Source organism: Strigops habroptila, chromosome 1, assembly GCF_004027225.2.
Source record: "Strigops habroptila isolate Jane chromosome 1, bStrHab1.2.pri, whole genome shotgun sequence".
In the NCBI taxonomy this organism is placed as follows: domain Eukaryota; kingdom Metazoa; phylum Chordata; class Aves; order Psittaciformes; family Psittacidae; genus Strigops; species Strigops habroptila.
The window spans coordinates 29,021,346-29,038,047 of record NC_044277.2 but is presented as its reverse complement, the minus strand read 5'-3'; the positions used below and the strand labels follow the sequence as shown (position 1 = coordinate 29,038,047).

At 43.6% G+C, this 16,702-nt stretch overlaps 1 protein-coding gene across 7 annotated transcripts in view; it reads right to left on the bottom strand.

Annotated features, from left to right (window-relative positions):
- PAG1 (phosphoprotein membrane anchor with glycosphingolipid microdomains 1) overlaps positions 1-14,588 on the bottom strand; it is a 113,093-nt gene extending 98,505 nt beyond the window's left edge. The window contains exons 1-2 of one of the 7 annotated variants that reach the window (XM_030492233.1): positions 14,179-14,353; positions 4,977-5,060 (exon numbers count right to left, since the gene is read on the bottom strand). The gene's annotated coding sequence lies outside the window, so the exon portion shown is untranslated. Of the gene's footprint in view, positions 1-4,976; positions 5,061-14,178 lie in introns of those variants that run through there. The other 6 variants (XM_032920053.1, XM_030492228.1, XM_030492295.1 and 3 more) reach the window with 6 other exon arrangements.
- Positions 14,589-16,702: the final 2,114 nt, after the last annotated feature.

Sequence of the window (16,702 nt, the reverse complement as noted above, 5' to 3'; positions counted from 1 at the left end):
CTCAAATTCCCCTGCAATGACCAATTCAACTAACTTCTCATTTTTCTAATGTCCTGCCTGGTGACCCTGTATGCCCACCAGTGCTCTTGCAAGTATCCACCTTTTGATAGGTACATACACAGTTCATCATTTACTTTTATGTTGCAGACTCTTTGGTCTTCAAAGTCCTTTTGAGATCTTCATGCTCAGTTTGCATTTGATTCAACACAGTCTGACTGGGTTTTTTGTTGGAATCATTAGGGGCAGATACCCATATGTTCAAGAATATCTTTATAGTCCGAGTAACTCCTAACACTCGTGCTTTCAGGAGACCACTGTTTCTGCTTGCTTACAGACAGATGCAGATGCCTTATGTGACTTTTACAACATGTTTAAGCAGCCTCCCTTGCCAAGCCTGAGGGTATTAATTTTCTCCCTCCTTTCTCCTGCTTTCAACTGGTCTCCTGTTATTCGGGCGTGGGAAAGGTACTTCAGTGTCTAAAAAGCCCTAGAAGTGAAACGACAGATATATACACATGTGATTCAGACCTTTTCTAAAACTGTTTGAAGTCTTGCTGTGTATTTTCTTTGTATTACAAGTGGAAAGTTTGCCTAATTGCAACAGGAGTGCAATTCTTGAGTTCACTGTTCATACCACACATGCAGTACAGGGCAAATAAAATATCTGACAGGAAAAAAACCCCTCTGATTTGTTTTCTTATTAGCTACAGATATTAACATCACTGTCTCATATCATTTAGCTGCAATTAAAAAAAAAAAAAGTCATACCAGAATATTTTTTCTCAGTTTTAGGAGTGTCGTGTTTTTTAGATGAACAAAAGTAAAATTAAACATACCTCTTCTATAATAAACAGCAAATATAGCACAAAGTGTCACTTCATCCATGCAGTCACCTCTCTGCAACAGCGGTTTGCATGTATAATCCCTCTGAAGCCACAACAGGGTATGACCATGCAAATTCCAAAGTGATAAGAAATCTACATTTTCAGTTATCATGGAAATCTTCTCAATAGCTATTATTCATGTACACTTTGGTCTGTCAACCTTCGCAACCTTTTGTCTAACAATGAGGTTTGTTTCTGAACCTTCCTAAACATTTTAAAATGAATTAAAATGCCATGTCAACTCCACCCCCCCCCAAGCATTTTTCCTTCCCACATCACATACTTTAGGTACCAAACCCAAAGAACAAAATCTCTTTTCGAAGGAAGGAAGATCTCTCTTGGCTAAACTTGTTCCTAAGTCTACATCCACCTTCCAAGGCAGATTTTAAGGGAAGTTTTCACCCATTTTGCAGCTCACTAAGGTCTCAGCCACTCTATCACACATGCAACTGTTTCTCTTTTGAAGTCTCTGATATTGCCAGTATATTCAAAACTTAAAGGTACCTAAGCTCTCGTGCATGCCTTTAACTGGGGAGGACCTGTGTAAAGGTTTAGTTTTCATCCTCTCCTAAAATGTGAATGCTCCTCCTCCTTTGGGAAAATCAAACACCTTACATTAAAACTACTCCTCTTCTGCCTGAAAAAACTTTATCCCTGTCCTGGAAAGCTTCTTATGGTCTCCAAAGATTGCACTACAGCAATAGTATTTACACTGAGAAGGCAGCACTAGCATATCTAAGATCAGGCTCTTTGTGAATTTTAAAAATCATGAATACAAAATTAATTTATATGAAAAACGCTTCAGTCCTTAGTTTGCAAACAGAGTCAGGGAATAAAAACAAATTGGACATCAGTAGTCAAAGGGTAACTCTATTGTTGCTGTCTTGTTGACAAAGATTAAAGCCATGCCTGTAATTAATACAAAATTAGCTTCCAAGCCAAAACAAGACGACTAAGGTCACTGATAACAGCTCCACTGCTCCCGTGTGCATAAAAAGCAGCACATTGAGTGAGTTTGTTTCCAGGCGGCTGTTAACTTGCCAGGAGGAGGAAACATGCAGTGGCACACCGTACCATTGTGGTTTACAACAAAAGCTCTCTCTGTAGGCTTGTGTTGATAAAAGTATCCTGCTTTGAGTCTTGGATATGATACCGCTTAAGGCCTATTAGTACGACAGCTAAGCTCAGCACCTCATCTGCTATTCCACAGAGGCACATGGGACACAACACTAGCTACAAATGGCTCAGAAATGTAGCTAGTAAGAACGAGGCTTTAAGGGAAAGGAAATCCCTAGAAAAAGCAAGACAGGAGGCTTGCACAATAACTCTTACTTGTCCAGCATTCACAGGCTCAATTCACTGCAAAGAATGAGATTTTTCCTTATTTTTCACATATGTAGTCAGAACAGAAATGAAATGACTGCTCTTTTGTATACACCCTGCAGGAACAGGAGACAATGACCGATACTGCATTGCTGCTGTACAGGTGAGCATATAAGAGATTTTCTATTTTAAAAACTGACGGTGAAAAAGTGCGAGTGAACTGAGAAGCAGACGTAAGGTATGAAGAATACGTCACTATCCCTTTTTTCCAGTGAGATGGACAGTCTTCTTCAAATTTTTAAAGAAAAAACTAGAAAACTGTTAGTTTAGAACAGGTTCTCTTAGAAAAAGTCTGTCTGCAAAGAAGGTGGCACAGAGGTCCTCCTACCACCCATCCAGCACAGCAGCTTTAGAGTGTAGTTGATGCCATCACAAAAATCACAGGATGGTTGAGGTTGGAAGGGACCTCTGGAGGTTATCTGGTCTATCCCCCCTGCTCAAGCAGGGCCACCGAGAGACAGTTGCCCAGGACCAGGACCAGGACCAGGACCCTCCCTTCAGGTATTTGTATACATTTATGAGATCCCCTCCTGAGCCTTCTCTTCTCCAGGTTGAGCAGTCCCAGCTCTCTCAGCCTCTCCTCATCTGAGAGATGCTTCAGTCCATCATCTTCATAGCCTTTTGTGGGGCTCCCTCCAGTATGTCCATGTCCCTCCTGTACTGGGGAGTCCAAAACTGGACCCAGCACTCCAGGTCAGAGTGGAGAAGGATCATCTCCTTCCACCTGCTGTCAGTGCTTTGTCTAATGAAGCCCAGGAGACCATTCACCTTGTTTGTCAGAAGGGCCCATTGCTGGTTCATGTTCAGCTTGCTGTCCACCAGGACCCCAGGTTCTGCCAAGCTGCCTTGCTACTGGTCACCCCACAGCACGTACTGATGCCTGAGGTTGTTCCTCCCCAGGGGCAGGGCTCTGCACTTGCCCTTGCTCCCGGTACCTACCACTCAAGTTCAGATTTTGGATGTGGGATAACTCCTAACTGCTTCCTGTAGCAGAGCAGAAGGTGACATCCCCTGGACACAGCACCGATCAGCTAGGGCCAGCCACAGGTACCGCTGCCCCACCAGAAGCCAAACTCCTGTCAGCACATAATGACCTGTGATCCTCAACCCCATGTCAGCCACATCCTCCTACAAGCTCCACTCTACAATCTGCACAGTATCAGCATCCCTTAGTTTAAAGCTCCACACGCACTGAATTGCCAGACTAAGGTTTTGGAAGTTAACCCTCTCCTGTATCGAACACCTGTCACTGCCAGGGCTGAGGGACAAAATCCACTAGAGAAGATCACACAGGAAAGTGAGGAAAAGGCAAGTTCAAGTTTGCAGTGCACAGTTTCAGCCAGTTCTCTGCTGCTAAGCAGAAACACCAGTTACAGGAAGGGAAACCAGCACTGCACTTCCCCCTGCCCCCGAAACCTCACTCTTTAGCATATGACTGAGTCAGTAGCACTAATTTTTTTTGCAAGAGCTTGCTCCTCTTTGCATAAAATCAGGCTGATACACACACACCCCACAGGCATTGGAGCATTAATAAAACCAGGTAGCTAAGGGTTTAAAAGGTATAAATCTCTCAATAGTGGACATTTACCTTCAGCAATCTTCACACTTATTTTTTATTAATTCAGTCTAAGTACCAGCTGATGATGAACTGCAGGGAACATGATTTTTATTAAATTAACATTTCAGAGTTATATATCAGAAAATCGATTACTACCTATTGACAGATAGCTTAAGCACAGAAATTCCTGAGGGTTTTTGTTGTTGAGGTTTTTTTATTCCTTGACTCCAGTGAAAGGAAGCCTTTTCTGCTTAAAGCTGCCTTTTATTTTTTTTTTTTTTTTTTTAAACATCAGTGTCATTAATTATACAGGCTAATACTTAATATAGAAAAGACAACTGCTCTGTGGAGCAGGGCACACTGCATGCCTGGTGGAACACAGAAACTGCAAACCAAAATTCTCCTCCTCAGGGAAACACAGCACTGCAACATATAATTTCTGCCTAGTTCAGAAAACAAAGCGAAAGCAAGTTTTCTTGGTCACTGTGTTTCCTGAACAAAATATTATTTATTGCTGATTAAAACTGACAACTCGTGTTAATTTTATCACTGTCCAAGAACTAATATTTCAGTAATTCCCACAGCTGGGAGAGCTAAGAAGTAACAAAAATCAGTCAAGGGTTTCCAGGTTCCCAGACTGTCAACCATGAAGGCTAAGTCTTCAGGGCTTTGGCATCCTGGAGTAGCTACAACCAGCAACTCAGGCCACCTTGTTTCTGCATGAAGCCACATCCCATGGTGCCAGCTGACTTCAGCACTTCCAGGCTCTGTGGTCTACAGCTGTGGATGAAATCCCCAGTTTACCTGCCTCTAGAAAACCCTTAAGAGAAGACCCCCGCTGCTCCATGGTCTGGCCCCTGCCCTACCCTGCCAGCATCTCTGCAGGTGCTGGAAACCAGGACACGGCCAAGCGGGTCCATCAAGGCCACCCTGTAGGTGTCTGGGGGTCCCATCATTTGTTTCGCAGACCAGGCTTCTCCTCCCAGGCCAGCAATATGTCTTGATGTGCCTGTCTGGAACCAACTCTACCACACTATTTGTGCATGCTATAATAATAATCTGAATAAATGGGAAACACACAAATGCTGAATTATTTGCTATCTGCCCCTTTGCTGAGTTAATAATTTAGCTAATTTCCTCATAATAATGACCTCAGTTTTGGTGCGAAATCAGTCCTCTGCTTCTGGGCTAGTATGCTTTCTTCAGTACTTCTCCAGGGCTGATTTTCACCAAACCTGTTGAAGAAGATAACAGGATCACCTGTGAACCAACATCTGTCAATTCATTGTAACTGGTGAGGCCCCACTCCAGACCCACTCATCACTTCTTTCCCTGCCATTTACCTGACTGTTAATGCCAATCAATTCCTGGTGTATTTGCTTTCCAGAAATGAGACAGACTTCTTAAGCAAAATTAAAGATGGTGTCACAAGTGGGTCAGGGATTCAAGGTTCACTACACAAATGAAAATACACAATTGATACTGAAATGTAAATCAAGAGTATGCTATTAAATCTTCATGTTAGGAATGGGAAAAAAAGATTAATTCTTGCTTTTACTTCAGTCAATATAACTGACTGGAACAATTTAAAAGATTTGACAGACTGTCCACCAACATACTCTGGAAAACTGAACTGTTGCACCTCCACATAATTAGCATAAAACCACCTCCCAAAGCATTGGTAAACTTCATGTACTAAATTGCCAGGAATATTTTTTTCCAAACTCAGCTACACCGGCAACACCAAAAGGCGACTTTGTGTATGCATCCCATTTGCCTCCCAGGGACATAGCTAAGAAAACAGATAAAACAAAAAGGAAAGAAAATCACACTAGAAAAATCAAACTGCATTAACAGATAACATTTGAAGTACAGATTCATTATAGGTGGTCTATAGGTAATTGTTTACCTCAAGTCCACATGCATAGTGTCACATGCTGCTACTCCCTTGAGTGATTAATTAGTCCATATGGAAAAGCTCTGCAACATGTCATGTCACAGGAGACACGAAATGGAGGTTACTGTGCCAGCTAGCAAATGACACATTAAAAAGAGGGGAAAAAGGCAGAAAATGCTCTTTATGCTTTCCACTTCACTATGAACGTGAGGTATTTATTTCACTAATCCATGGCTGGCAGTGTCAGGGCTACTTGGAGCTGCAGAGATGGAGAGAAATATCCAATTTTCAAATCCCCTCCAGCTACATAAGGGTAAGAAAGAAGAGCACTTCTACCCCCACAGAGCTCTTACTGCACCGCTGCCTGTACTAGGCCAACACCATTTTCTGAAAAGGCTAAATTAGAGGAAGGCACAGTTCCTCCTGTAACTAGGATAGTCAATTAAGATGGCCAAGACATATGTTTTTATGGCATGCACATATGTAGTTTTATTTTGCCTGCCCCATTACAACATTATATCCTTACATGAACGGTGTGAGAGGGAGGAACTACACAAGTGATCTTGCCTATCCAAATATGAGCTTGTTCAGAATATCTAAGCATTAAGTCACAACTTACCTTTCTGAGGGGAAAAGCAGTGTCCTTTGTTACAAACTGAACTGAAAATGAGGCGGTATTTGACTGTACCTCAAAGCGTGTGTCATGCCAGTGAGAGATAGAATATAGATATCTAGTTTGGCCTTTCTATATTTTCTTCTTTTTCCTTAGGCAAGCAAATCTATAAAGCCTCTCATCTAATGTGTTAGATTAATAAATGATGAAGCTACAAACAAGAGAGCCCAACCCTCCATGATTTGTACTTAATTATTTCGCATTTAACAAGAGTAAAGGAAAATGAAATTAATTTCATCTTTGTAATTACCAAACTAAATGACCCAATCTTGCCTATTGTAACAGATCAAAACAATACATTCACATTTACCAAATTGTTGTAAAAAGTAATTTTACTCTGAATAGCTTCTTGTGATGTATTAGCTTCCATCCCTGGAAAAGTACCTACAAAACGTTGTAGCAGAAGTCATGGAGATCATGCTTTTCTCCACAACCCTTTTCTAGCTCTGGCCCAGAATGTGCTTGATGAATATTCCTCACTAAAGTAAGTCTGGAACCCCAGGTTTTCTTACAGTTTGTAAGCTCTAACAGTCTGAATGTTGGTCTATGCACTGTACTAGAAGGAAAAGTAGCTATTATTCATTAAAGGAAGAAACTTCTGCAGACAATGCAGTTCATTAGGACATCATCAGGATACCATCAATAGCAAATTCTTTAGCAATTTCTTCCGGCATCTCCCTTACGCTCCAGTCCCCTGAACCAATGTGTCTGGGTGGCAGCAGGTACGACAGCGTGGTGTAGGCACCAGTGCTCCTCTGCAGCCCTCAACCCCAAATCTGCACCCCTCTTCCACTGTTCTTCCTACCTCCTGCTTCCATTGCACATCTGACCTCCTCACTAACTCTCCCCTACCATGGCACAATTCCTAGGAGAGGGCTCCAGGTCATCTTTCTCTGTGTACTTCTTCCCCTTTGAAGTAATTTTGCTTGGACATGAGCAACAACTCCCTCTCAGCAGAACACCAGGTAAGGTTTCTCCACAGAGCGGGACCAGCCCTTTCATACATCTCTGGAAATAGCCTGCCTGAGGTAAACGAAGATTTTCCTGTGCCATTTTCTGTGGCCATGGCCTGGTGGTGGCTCACAGCCATGTGACAAAAAGCATATCCAGGTCTTTCTTTCCTTCAGTCACTTCCGAACGACGAGGCTCTAATCCCTTTGGCTTCAGCTGCAAAATTCCCATTGATTGATAATGGATTTTCCACTGATGTAGAATCAAGCATTTCGACTCCACCATTACGAATTAACAGAAGAGAGCTCTGTTAACCCTTTATAAGCAAGCTTAATCTTTGGTTTATAGAAGGAGGAGTGAAGGCCCTGTTTTCTCCTGTATCGGCCAGAGTGTGATTATTATTTCAGAATTTTATTCTCATTTTATTTGATTGAAACAGTATTATTTTTTCTGGAAGACACAAATCCAGACACCACCACAGATACACACTTCTGCCAAGTGAAAAAGGAAAAGTTTGAGCTGTGACACTGAAGCTGAAAACTGGGATCGGCACTCTGGGACTTACAGTTACTCCATAGAAAATGCTGTCATCTGGAAATAGCAGACTGATGAAGCCTTTATAGCATTCACCTTCCAATTAAAAAAGAGCAACATCTGAAACTTCGTATTAAAGTAGCTGTAAGATTTGTTAGGGTTCTCTCTCAATGATGTGATTTGAACATTTCCTGTACATTAGCAATAGTCAGGGCTATTAAACTGCAAGCAAGTATTAGCACCTTTAAGGACTGTTACAGAACTTGGCTAATAACTCTATAGCAATCAAGTCATCAGAAAGATGAACTGATGTTTCATTAAGACACTTTTTCCATTAAAATCAGATTTTGTTAGATCGACTCAGATACACATTAAGTCAGTGGATAGCAGAACGGCTCTTTCGTTTTTTCCAGGAAAGGAAATCCATCACTGTGCTTTGATGTCTGGTAAACAGGAGCTCAAATCATGCAAACCCTTGCTCAAATGAGAAACCACTGCTCACAAAGACGTGTCCCATTGCAGCCAACAGTCTGAGCGACGATGCCTAACAGTGGTAAAATCTTGAAAGATCGAGCCCAAATATTTCAGTTCTAACTGGTACTGCACATCAAATGACCCTTAATTTGACATCCTGTCCTGCAGTGCACGAGACACAAATATTACACTGATCTAATAATTCATCACTGCTTCTATGCTAAGATGAAAAGACATCTTAAACACAGCAGCTAAGTGGTTCCTCTAAAACACTGGAATGCCACGTATCTCCATAGGACAATAAAATGTTTATCTTTTGTCAAGCATTTCATTGCTACTGTTTAGTTAGATGACCTTTTGAAAGAAGCAGCGGAGGCTGACGTACACCTTCATTAAAGCAGCGCCTCCTTCTTCCCCCTGCCTGCAAGAACAATGAGCACGGGAGGGAAGAGATGAGCAATCCACCAAGTAATGAAGAGATTTTGTTTCAGGGGGTTATCAATTATTTATGAGTAAATCCCCACATGAACACATCCAAAGCTGAACATTTTTTAGCATGTTTCACTTCTATACACATGGCACAACACAACCAGATGTGAGCTAAACTGGATGTCTGACTATTTGAGGTGTCAAATAGTGAGTTGAATCTGGGTGTTAGTAACTCACTGTTATGTTTTTTAAAGTACAACAGTCTCCTGGATTTATAGCTCTTTCACAAAATTCCTCCAACAGTCACAGAAACCAATTTTTAACATATTTCCCACTCATCAAGATCTCTGCAAAGAAAAAGCTCATACCGAAGTATTTCTGTAATTATGCTGACACAGTTGTCTAAGTAGTCTAATATTGACCAGCTTTGAATGGAATTTTATTCCACGTGGAATGAAATGGACTTGAACTTTTCCTACTAAGAAAAGACAAGACCAAGTTATGTGTTTGGGTTTTGTTTGGGTTTTTTTTTTCCTCAAAACAAGGGTTATCCTTTTCAAAACAAACCACTTGTCTTTAAAGTAAAATTGTTTCATAACTGTGCTTTTAAAGAGAAGATCCAAAGACTCTTTCTGTTATATGGGAAATGCAAACATTACACCTTGGTCTTCAAAAAGCAAGGACAGCAAAACCAGTTGTATTTGCTAGGCACTCTTTCCACAAGAAGTTGTTAATCTATTTACAAATGCTGTCATTAGAAACAGCCATCCTGCAAGTCTTGAAACGAAACCAAATCTACTGTCATGCAGTGAACATCCAGATCTGCGGAACTGTTTTTTGAGCTCCTCTTTCCCACAGCTTTCAACCAACAAGATGTTGCCAAAATCAAAACCCCTGCTGCAGTCATACTTCAAAGACTGTGCCTACCACAGGTGCCACGATGGTTCCGAGGCCACCTTTAACATCAAACTCAGGTACACTACGAAGGCGGGAACCGGGCTGGGGCACTGCCAGGACGTATCCTGCAGAGTAAGCTCCCTGCCTCGCAAAGCCTCATCCGCAAGCTGCTTTTTAAAGGGACAAGTCTTGGGAGAAGCTCTTCAAATAACTTGTTTTAAACATGTGGAATGAGCACTTTCTGCCTTTTTTGCAGAACCGCAGGAGAAGAGTCAGGTCTCTCACACGCTCTCTGTCCCCTCCCACTTAGGCTAGCCCTCACCTCGGCACTTCCACAGCTCCACTCCCACCCTAGCCTGGCTAAACTGCTTTAGTACCAAAAAAAAAAACCAACCAAAAATCAGCCACTTAGAAATCCATTTTAGATTTGTTTGCATTACTTTAGCGGGTTTGTTATGTGTTGGGATGAAAGAAGCCCATTAAGTACATCTATATTTACTTCATTACTGTGTGGCTCTTGAAGTTAGATGAAAAGATTTACTCTGGCCAAGTTTGTTTATTCATTAACATCAGCTTAGATATGTTTTCAAAGGCTCATCCTCATCGTATTTACATGAAAGCACACAGATTTTTTTCCAAGGGTTTTATCACATTCTGAGAGCTGGAAAAGCACAAAAGAAACTTCTGTGAGAATTATGAAATCAAGGATCAGCAGAGAAACAATTCCAATAATTTCCAGTTATACATGGTGGTGGAAACCACCCTTTCCTACGTGGAGTCATTCTTTCTCACACTGCAGATTTATCAACAGCCACAAACTGTAAGCGAATGATCAATCACCATGCCCCTAGCCTATAGCCACTGGTACACTGCTTATGCAGGAACACCAGAACTGAAGAGTTAACCCAACCTGAAGCAGAAAAATTTAAGCAAATGTAGTCTCCCAAATTTTTGGGTTTTTTTTTATACCTGCGCTTTGACAAGAACAATTAGATTTTTTTCATAGGTGGTGGTAAAGAAGAGCTCTTCGTTGCTGCTAGCAAAGCATTATGTAGAAATACAGCCCACCACCAACCAACCCCAGCTGTACAAGTCCTAGTGATCTCTGACAGGCACCTAAATATGACTTGGTACTTGCATGCTTTTAATATCAAATTTTTACCCTCCAGTTATGTAAATATTTAAATGACGTTTATGGACACTATCTTTCCTTGTAAGTTTACATTTTCCCACAGAAGACTTTCAGAGTGATTAACAATCCTGATCCTTATCCTTCACACTGACTATTCATTCATCCTTTCTAAAATGAATACTGCTTACATACGACCCAAGAGGGCTGTAACAAGGCAGTATTTATCTGCCCTAATAATCTACTGCTGATGCTTTAATTACAACTTGGTTATATCACATCCACGAAGCAAAGGAACGCCTCTCATCACTCATCACCTTCACCTGACAGCTGTGCTTGGTGCACCTTTGCAGGAGCAACCTTTGGAGGTCCCACCACCCACAGCTCACCCTCCCCAGCCCAGGTAACTGTTCTTCGGGAGGTGAGGGGCCAGGGGGAGGATGAACTGGATGCACCACACACACCCATGAGAGACCTACAGAGAAGCCATGGAAGGGCACAGCAATTCAGAGCGTGAGGGATACCAGGATGGAGGTGGGGGAACAGCAACCAAGGACATCTCAATTCCGTTCAGTCAAGTTTGCAGCCAAATCTTCAGGCTTCAGCTTCCGCATCTGCATAGCAGGATTTTACAGGGCCTCCAAGAGCCTACACGAGTGCACAGCAGTTTCAAGTCTAGAGTTTTTTTACTAGCAGTAGTACACAGGAGTGTGCGCTGCTCATCCTTTCCATGTTTTTATCAATATGAGCAGTATCTGATCACATAGACATTTATAAATGTACCATTTTCCTAAGGAAGAAGCCATCCTGAACTTCTTTCCTCACCAGAACACAAGTTTTTTGACATCGCTGTATACAGTATAAGACCTGCATCCTTGGGACGCAGGGATGGGCCACAGGCAGCCAGGGCAGCCTGCCTCCAAGCTACAGGCTGTATAGCCCAGACCCCATCCAACACACCTTCCCTGCCAGCTCCAGGCAGGGCTCGGGCCAGCAGCTGCCATTCATTCAGCAGACACTCAAACTTAGGAAGGGGCTCTCTCAGCGCCACGTTGGCAACCTGCAGGTAAGGGCAGCACTCCTGCCCTTCTGCCACCACCCTGGGCTGAGCTACCCCAGCACCCCACACCCAAAATCTGGTCCCGTCTCAACACCTAGAAACAGAGGCATCACTATAGCAGCCCAGGTAATAGTATTTGAATGATTCATTGTTTCAATTAAGTGTTAAATAATGTTTTCAAGCCTTCCTTGTCTATTAATCTTATTCTTACATTATGTTTTACAGTTACAAATGAAACGGTGTTGGAACCAGTTTGAAAAAACCCCTCCATTCTCCATCCCTATCCTTAATGGACATAAAAAGACCATCCTGTATTCCAACTATTGAACTCTACAGCACTTTACCAGGGGCATCAATGAGCTGATAAACAAATTAAACTTGTGTGTCATGAAGTCCACAAAGCCCCAGGACAGAGTGTTCCTTAACTAACCGCCACAGCATAGCCAGTAAGAAGAACTTGACTGCATTTCTTGTGGAGTTCTCAGAACAGTGTTCTTAAAATATAAATTAGCTCTAGATTTTTGAGCATTTCTTATAAGGACTTGAAATCCCGTTGCCACTTTCTGATCAATATAACTTTAATAGTAGAATAAATTTAGAGCTTAAGTTATCTAGTAGCAGTCATCTGTATAGAATACACAATCTAAAGCCACATTCACGTTCAAATGCCTGGCAGTAAGGCTTACCAGGAGCACTGTGCCTTAAAATGCAATGGATTACCTGTTTCTTCCCCTCATTAAATGACATTTCATAAAAGGAACAGAACAAAAGACAGGTGAGCTTGCTCAGTGTCATATCCCTCAACCTTTACTCATATGAGCAATGTGTTGCCTTCAGATCAGCTTCTCATTCGAAAGTTGCAGATCCCCATTGCTGACCTGAATACTGATTTTATGTTAAAAAAAATCCTGTATTGAGACACTGGTTAAAGATAAAATTGCTCTTGCACTTCAGGCCTGCAAGATATTGTCCATACTGTACTCACTGTTTCCCTTTCTGCTGAGGGCAGGAGACACCCCTTACAGGAGATGCTCCACAGGCTGCAGAATTTGTTGAATAAGTTTACACCTGAATTAATCACTTTTCCAGTAAGGGGAGGCACTTTTGCTATGATGAAGTTGCGCACCTCACATATAGGTATATTTATCAGGGCAAATTTTTAAAGATGTAAGAAAAGAAACCCTGGAATTTGAAGTTTCTGCTTCTGTATTGTCTAAGAGAAGCAAATACAACAAAAATGTACTTCCATTTACCTACTGGGTACCTTTAGCAGAGCTTGCTTCTGCAGATGCTCTTAACAGACACTGCTCCAATCATTTAACTGCAACACAGACAGACTTTGAGAGGACTGAGGAGGATTTGCTTCTAGTTTCACACGGTACACTTACATTTTTGACATACAATTTAATAAAATAAGAACTCTAGATAAAAGTTAATTGAGCATGGCTGTTCGGAAGGTGGGGAAATACCTTCTGCCAAAATTTTATCTTTGCTCTCACTCTTTTTCTGCACTTATTGCTTAATGGCTCGGTATTATTTCAAAGGCCATTCCTTTTACAAATGTAATCAACTCAAGTATTCAGCACCACAGATGATGTATGACTCTCCTTAAACCCAAATCTCTGAGGGACAGATTAGAAAGAAAGGTTAAAGAGCTCTATCGTTCAAAGCATTATAGTTCAGACACCTATAAATCACTATGTTTGTTTATTTAGATAATAGCTTCCATTAGCCTACGTAACATCTCAAGCTACACAACTTTCCTGGTATGACCGTTTGCCAGTGTTTTTTCCTTTCCCATCCTAGGAGCACTAAGGGAAGCGAATGCTCCAAGCCGAGCAGCACACACGGCAAATGGGGTGTCCGGACTCATTTGTGCGCGCAGCTCCCTTCGCGACGCTTTGAAAAGCAGCCCCTGGTGATCCCCTCCTCTTAGAAGAGTTTTCAAGACCAAGAACAGATGCCAATGCCAAACAAACTCGAGTCTGCCACCATGTAATAGCATGTGAACGAAAACGCGGGGCTTACCCGCGGGGGATCCCATCGCCGGGGGATGCCGCACACGACCCTGCCCCGCACCTGTGACCGCTCCGAATGACTCCCCCAGTCATCACATAACCCGCAGCACGGACCGCGGCCAGACAGAGCAGCCCTGCAGCCCTGCGGCGGCCCCGCCACCGGCCTCCCGCAGCCGCGCAGCGACCCGCGCCCGCAGCGACAGCACCCCCCCAATAAACACACACACACATTTTCACCCTCTAACCCCCAAACACAGGCACGGCAACTTCTCGCACCGCCCCCAAACTCACCGAGAAGCGCGAGCCCCGCGGAGGGGCGCGCCCGGGGATGCCGCCTCCCGCGGAGCGCTGCCCGCGGAGCGCAGCCCGCAGGGGCCGGGCACGGGCGCAGGGAGGGAAGGAGGGGACGGAGGGAGGGAGGAGCAGCAGCAAGTTGCGGCGCGTCTCCTCTCCTCTTCCCTCCTCTGCTCTCCTCTCCCTCCTCCTCCCCGCGATCCCTCCCCTCCGCCCGGCAGGAGGGTCGGGGGGAGGCGCGCGGCCGCGGAACGCTGCGCGGGCAGGCGCGCGGCAGTGCGCATGTCCCCGCGCCCGGCGCCGGGAGGTGAACGATGCGGCAGCGCGGGCAGCGCGGGCCCGCCAGCCCCTGCGCGCCCCCCCCGCGCACCGCAGCGCGCCTCTGCGGAGGCTGCGCGGGCGGCGCTGACACCGCATCGCCTCGCTCCGCGGGGCTGGTGGAGGGAGGGGACGGACACACGGACGTGCCCGCGGCTGCCGCGGCTCGGTGAGGCCACCGCCCCCCGGTGCTGCACACGGGCGGCCCCGCTGCTCGGCTGGAGGGTGCTCCGGTGGGCAGCGTGGGAAAGGAGGAAAAAGGGATGGATCCAAGCGTCCTGTTTCATTTTCCCCCTTTAAGCGACCGTGACTAATGAAGACAGGTATTACGACAAAAGGGACCTCCCCATAGTTATTGGAGGGATTTTAATGTTGTACCGAGGTCTTTAAGTGAAAGAAGTAATCATATTTTACATGGTGTAGGGAAGTGCAAGGGCTTCGAATGAAAAGCACTGTAAGAGCAAAGGCAGGAAAGGCTGCAAAGGTAAAATGCCTAACTTAGATCTCGGGGGATTATTTAGGGAAATTGCACAATTACTATAAGTTTCCACCCAGATGTAAGGACTGACCTAACACCCAGTAAGTTTCTTACTTCCTGAGAACAAGTTCAAACCCCGTATTCCATTCTGCAGTAGCGCTGGTGTCACATGCGTGGCTGGCTCAAGATTTGAGTCTGAATCTGCATTTGATGTTTACCAAGCAAGGGTTTACCTATGCAGGGAAGTGTTAGAGGTTTCTTTGTTTGGAGTTTTTAGTAATCCATATACAGCAGTGCCATCAGCATTTACATCTTCACCTAATCTTTGGCTCAGTTTATTGGCTCCACACACATCCGCCCAATGAATCCTCAGAGCTGATCCTTTCTTCGTATCGTCTTTCAGCATTGCCAGCTGTTGGGTTCCTCTGTTTTCTTTTTTTTTTTTTTTTTTTGCTTTTTTATTTTTCCTTCTGTGCCGCCTTTAAACTCTTTGTCCAACAACTTCTGTCCTCATGGGGCAACACAGTCCAAGTCTAGCAGACTCCAGCCCATCTCAGTTTGTCCACATGGTCCCTGCAACAAAATGCATATTATTTTACTATGTAGCTGCCAGCTCTTCTGATATCCAGCTGATGGTTGTTATTTTACCAAGCTGGTGTTGCTTTTCTTCTTGCTTCCTAACAAGCCTCTGTACTGGCACATTGTAGCCATCCTAATGATGTTTTTCCCAGACTTTGTTCTCTGATTTCCTTTACCTGTCCTTCTTGCAGAGCGTTCCCATCCAATCCTTCCACTAGCAACAAGCAGGCTTTGTGGAACCCCCAACATCTACATCCATGTCCCACATGGTGACTCTACAATGAACTCAACTACCTGAAAGACTTTAACTCCTTCCCCTCCAATTGTGTTGGTTTCTTCTTGTTGCAGTCAATGAAGGTTTGCACATATGGAGTCCTTAATCTTTACATCCATCCTCCCTTATTCCAGACCAGTGGCTCCCCAGCACCACTCAAGGATCATAGATGTCCTATAAAGCTGTGGTAGGCCATCATATCTGTTTGGTGCCTTCCTAGTGTTTTCAGTTTAAAGTAAGAAATCTCATTGTGATTTGTAGGAAATTTTGGAGGCTACAAGTAATGTGTAGGTCCCAAAAGACTGGGAACCAATGTTCTACTCCCCTTCAGCTGTATCTTTTGGCAGAGTTTGATGTCATCAACAAAATGCAGTTTTCAAGTCTTCACAAGGGATGCAAAAAGCATGCCAGTACACCGAAACCCACAGGAACTTTCCATCTCTTTAAACCTACTGTAGACATTCCTAGTCCTCTGGATATTTAGTTTATTTGGATTTTATCAGTTGAAAAAGCTTCCAAAAAGTGTAAGCCAAATCAAAACCATATACCTGCTTTTGAACAAGGGTTGCTACGTATGGAATAAAAAGGGTATTACCATAACAATCTATATTCTCATCTTAACCTACACTCATGTTGAAATGTAAGCAAAGCCAAAGACAGCTCCAAAGCACAGGAGCAGCTCTCCTTTGCCTCTTCTTTTCTTCTCTCCCACCTCCTCTCTCCCCTTTGCCCTCCAGCTCCAAATACCATTTGGTTTAATTTATCTTCCTCTCTGTTTAGGAAGAAAACAATTATTATACATTTCTCTTTCACATCTAGGGAAGTGGGGTTTGCTCATTAACTAACCTTTCTTTTTTCTTTTCTTTTTTTTT